We start from the raw sequence: 6,000 nt of genomic DNA on the forward strand, positions 1-6,000 counted from the left end.
CACCTTTATCAACTATCACAATACTTTTCCCATTTGCTAACCTTGCCTCTAAAATAAAATGGGCTTGTCAAATGAGTTTTTATCATATAATCTACTAAAATTTCTGCTTTTCCTTCTGGCTGAGTATTTTTGCTCTGCTCAAAGCATGTTCTATTATCAGAGACTGTGAAGCTGTGTTGTCCCTTGGTTCAGAATGCTGGACCCCAGAGTCTGATGCTGTATTTACTGCATGAACAACAACTTAATTAAGTGTTGCTTTAGAAATATCACGAGAGCTTTGTTTCCGGTGTTGCACTCGGGCATGTATCACATTGTTTTGACACATGCATTGGGAGATTTGCCTTGTAGTTAGTCATGTTTTTGGAACACTACTAGTAAAGACAAAAGAAAAGAATAATTCTATTGGTAGAGCAGGGAAAATGCTCTCAGATCCAAAACATGAGTATAAAAGACAAGGTCAAGGGCAAAATTTTCTTCCGAGAACACCCTTGGTAAAACCAAATTTCCTCTTTTGATGTTTAACTGCTTAAAAGCAAATGTTTTTATGCTTTTGTAAAGATTAATAAAATCAAATGTAGAAAGATTTCTTCTTTTCTTATTTCCATATTTATTTCCCTGAGGAACATATTTTATATACATAAATAAATTTGATATTTTAATTTTACATTATTATTCATCATGATAAAACATCTTTTGAATAGTGCTTTTCTGTTTTAAACCAGGAAGGGTTTGGGAAAGGATGATAATGCACGAATACATTTTCACACTCTCTTCTGCAAAAGAAGTAAACAAATTTTCCTTCCTGATACACTCTGAAAACACACCTGAAACCAAGAGGAATAAAATGTGGCAACCTCAAAACACTAGAAAGTTTAACTCCACTATCATTGGATTCATATTGGAGATTGTAAAATTAATACAATTTTTCAACAAAGAACCAAAAATTTGGAAAAAGGAAGCTGCCAGCTAAAAAGAAAGGAGCAATTTCTTCTAAGGCAGCATGGCCTGGCATCCCTAGATAACATGGCACAAATGATCGGTGAAGGCAAGTGTCCCAGAAGGGACACAGAGCATTAAAGATCTTTGAAATAAAGAAAGGAAACTAATTATTTTCAGAAGTTTTCCTACGTTCCTGTTACCTCAATAACAGTCCCTATTCAAGTCCAGTGATAAATGCCATTGACTAAACAAGGTATAATCAGACTTTATTTCAAAAGTAGGTTAATATTGATCCTCAAATCTTCGGGCATCCAATTTAAGCAAGGTTTTTAAGCACCTGCTAGAAGGGACCCATATAGGACAACCATATTTAAAGGATTGTCTATGATTTAGTGATCAATGAACTTTATTCTAAAATTCCATATATATTTGAGAAATGTGTTACATTAAAATTTTGCTATTCAAAATGTGATTGTGTAAATTTATAAGTATTTTGACATGTGTGTTTAAGTCTTTCTCTATAGGTGTATTTGTTATTGCATTATAAATCCTCTCTTTGTTCTAAATTATCGTTTTGTCTCATAATTTCAAAGATCAATACCACACTATATATTATGTGACAATGTTTTGCCAAAGTAGAAGGAATGCAAGTGAGAGTGGCAACAGAAAGCTTTTCCAGAACATATCAGAAAGGGGCCAAGAATTAAGCAAAGGTAGAAAACATATACGTGCTAGTAACCATGGCTGAAATGAAATAAATTGTCCTAAATTCCCTCCACAATGGCAGTGATCTCGGAGAGTTGATTCAAATTGCATTTATACTTTCAATGGACAGAAATTTTCATGTTATGCAAACTGTTCCAGAGCAAAGAAAATACAAAGTTTACTTTTTCATTTTACAAACCTAGGGTATCTATAATACAATACTAATAGTACTTAAAAGAGAAATTAGAAACCAGTTCTACTGGGTCGTTGATTAAGCAGTTGTCTCTCAACTCTAAAGTCACCTTTCTATACACTTTCCTGTTGTTGGAGCTGGGCCTCTGAAAACTACATTTCTCCTTTGTCAGCTGGCTGCCTATCAGTTTTCAGCAATCAGTGGTGTCAAAGGGAGACTGGCGGGCAGGAGGGAGAAGGAGCATGCTTCACTCTGCTTTGCTTGCTGTCCCTGTCATAATCCTCTCAGCAATAGTTTTCACTGCAGTAGAAATAGATACTTCAAATTCTATGTTTTTATTTTATTTTTTCCAGGATCCTAAAACCAGTTTCAATTGTGAACTTCAGAGGTACCAAGAGCAGATGGCCAGTCCCCACTCCTCAGAGTTCCGGCTCTTTAGGAGGCCTCCTCCAAATTCACGAGGTACAATCAATCTCTCCTCAGAGGTCTAGGTCCCAGTTCTGTGGGGCCCCTCCTACCACAGTAGATTCTAGCTTCTGATAACACCCATATCTTCCATTTGTTCCTTCTGTCCTAAGGGTGATAGCTGCTTCCTTAGTTGCTATCCCTGTGTTACCTCTCTTTTTGACTTTCTCTCTCTTTCTCTCTCTCTCTTATTTTTCCTTGCTAGTGCCTGCATTATCAATTTCCTATATAAAATTATCTTTTTAAAATTTCTGGTATGGTTTCTATTTTCCAGACCAGACTGTATTTGATTCACTTATACAAACACTGATACTACAGTCCTAAGTGAAATGCTAGCAAAGTGAACTTGTAGAATGTGATATAAAAAGAGAAGAAAAAACAAGGAAAAAAGAAAAAGAGGTAGAAGAGGACGAGCAGCTAAGTAGAAGGAGAAAAAAAGAAACCACTATTAAATATAGAGTGTGTTCAAGGAGGACTAGGATGGGTAAATACAAAGATATTTATTTATATAATTAATCACAATAAAAATGAAAAAAACTTTATCTGACTCTCTTAATAGAATCCAAAAAGCTTTTGGTAAAATCCACAACTATTCCCAACGAAAATTTTTAGTAAAGGAAGAAAAATTGTCACGATTAAACTAATATTTTTTCGTGCTAATAGCCAACATCATACAAAACAGGGAAACCTATGACCTATGTGCCATTCCCATAAACTCAAGAACAAGGCAATTATACACACTTTTGTCACTATATTTTATTACTATTCTGAATATAATCAGTGCAAGTAGGCATTTGACTTGCTTTGGCCAGTGAAATGAGAACAAGTCACATGGCAGTTTATATACCTACATGATTTCCTATAAGCTAGTTCTTAGTAAATGGAGCAATGTTTGGACACTGCTCCACATTTTGTTTTAATCAAATTTGATTAAAAAGAATCAAGTCAGAATCAAGTCAGTTTCAGAAACATGTAAAGCAGTTATATTGTTCCTTTTATTTTGGTCAATCTAATTATAGAAGTAGATACAGGAGGATAGAAAAGGAAGATATCTTACCACCATCCAAAGTAGATAAAAAATAATTTAACTGACATAAATAATCAATTTAATAATAATTTAACTAAGCAAAAGTTAGTTACTGAACATTTCTAGCCACAAATATTAGAAGTTCATATGTAATAAAAGGTTAAATGACAGAGTAAGGCATGGAAACTTTTTAGATATCTGATTTGTTAAACTTGAATTTGCAAATTAATGCTTTAATATTACTTAAGAAATAATATACAATCTATTTATAAAATCATAAATTTTAGGTAGAAAAAGATTTCATTTGATTACAAATGAGATTATTTTTAACATATTGCTCTGAAGGGTTAGTTCACAAGTGATTATCATTACTTCTAAAATAATGTATCATTAAAGATTTTTATCTGATTAAGAGAGTGTGAGTCTGCATCTTTTGAATTCTCCCCCTGAAGTGTAGAAACATTTGGGGAATAACCCTTACTTGTTAAAGATCTCTATCTTTAATACCTACAGAATTTGTGATGATTCTCATCCTTTATGGCTGTGTCAGAATAGACTAGAATATGTTACGATAGCAAAACAACCTGAAAATCTCAGTGGCTGAAAACAACAGAATTGTCTTTCTTGTTCACACAGCCTGCTACTGTTCTTTGCAGCTGTTCTTCATATGTTGGCTGTTTTACCTGTATGTCAACATGTAACTCTATGCTCATGCAGCAGAAGAAACAACAAATTGAAGAGTTGATCTTTGATGATTAAATATTTCCACCTAGAATTGACACATGTAATTTCAGCTCAAATGTCATTGGTTACAAGAAGTCATAGAGCCTCATCTCTCTTCAAGGAGACGAGTAAGTGCAATTTACCTGTTTGCCCAGAAGAAGAAAATTAGATATCACTAAATAGTAGAAGTGTCTACCACTGGAATGCTTTGAAAGTATTTTTAGTAAGTAATCTAAGTTAGAAAATCATTAACTTTGCTGCTCATAATATTCAACATACCACATCCAAGCACACACTCATACACATAAACACACATGCACTCACTCCATACCCAAATTATGTAAATTACCTAAGAAGATGGCAATGAGGGCCTCAGTTAACTCAATTACTTAAGTATAAATCAGAAAGCAACAGAATGCACAAGTTTTTTTTTTATAAGATTAAGAATGCACAGAAAAAAATTTCAATTTTAAATAAGAATAATCTAAAAGAAGGGGTTCTAGAACAAAAAGAAAGTAGATTATCCACCTTGAGTGATGAGTCTTTCACCTGCATCTGAAAGCACAGGCTTCTCACTTTCATTTCCCAAACCATTAATGCATCAAATTGAGAAGATAAATCTCCGTTTAAGGCACCAATATATAGAGTAGTTCCATCAGTTGCTTTCAATCACTGAATTCTACGATACATTATGTCTTTCACTCATCTGCCCCCACACCCAGAACTATCTCAGGCCTATTCTAGCAGCAGCAGGTGGTTGGAGAACTTTATTTTGGACACTCAACTCCTCTCTTTCTATTTTTCTGCAGTCCCTGAAGCTGCGAACAAACTCTAGCAACCTCAACTTTTAATATGTCTTTTGGTTTCTGATTCCTCATCACTTCTGATTTTTATTTACTTACTAACTGTGCTGCCTCATAGCTTTAGTTTACTCATAGCTTCTAACTCACTGCCTCTGCTATCTCCAAGTCTCTGTGTGTCTCCTCAAGTGATATTTCCATAATCAAATGATGTTTTTCTGTGTTGTACAATTAAATTTCTCAGAAAAGATATGATTTAACCAGTTAACTACATTATGCCTATTTGGGTAGAACCTTAATTTTAAGCTTCTTCATATAAAACTTTTTGACCTGTATATTGGTTTCCTTTGAATCAGTTTCTTCCATTGGGCCCATCAGATTTTTCTCAGAAGAGCAGCCACATACAAATAAACATGATCCTCTATAGTTGAGGAATTTTTTAGGTTCACTCCTGAGAGCAGACATCATAATCAGTGATCATAACAAAAGGAAACAGTGGTCATAGCTATTTGTGGTCATCACTGATCTTAAGAGACTTAATATGACCAAGGCAATATCTATTAGTATTATACTACTATAATATGTTGGAAACAAAAGAAAGAGAATTATCAAGAGATAAACATACAATTAAAGCAATAATTTGATGTATAATATTCTTAGGAAAAAGAACCCTGAATAATTAATGCTAAAAAAATTATATGTGATGTTTGTTATTTCTACATTTCTTTCTAATATTTCTTAAATTTATTGTTTATTGCTCTAGTCCTCTACCTCACTGTGAATATGGCCTCATACTTTTCAGTTGACAGCCACTTTTCTCTTGCTCTTACAACCTGAAGAGATCTTCAGGGGCCATAGATTATGTTGGATCCAGAAATAAAGTCCCATTGGGTAACGCATGTTTATAAGTTCTAAAGTACACTTTATTAGCATATAAATTGAAAATAGCAACTTTGATCAGGTTGTTTAATGAAAAACACCTCTTAGTACAAGTGAAAAACTATTTCCTTAATCCAGGTTGCTTAAAAAACAACAACGAAGACTACTTATGTGATTACTGCAAAAAGTGACAGGAGACAGGAAATCAAAGTGATGGCTGAACCAATCAACCTTTAGAAAAAATCTTATGTTAACTCTGGGAGGGTAAA

This window comes from Diceros bicornis, chromosome 9 (genome assembly GCF_020826845.1).
Source record: "Diceros bicornis minor isolate mBicDic1 chromosome 9, mDicBic1.mat.cur, whole genome shotgun sequence".
Classification (NCBI taxonomy): domain Eukaryota; kingdom Metazoa; phylum Chordata; class Mammalia; order Perissodactyla; family Rhinocerotidae; genus Diceros; species Diceros bicornis.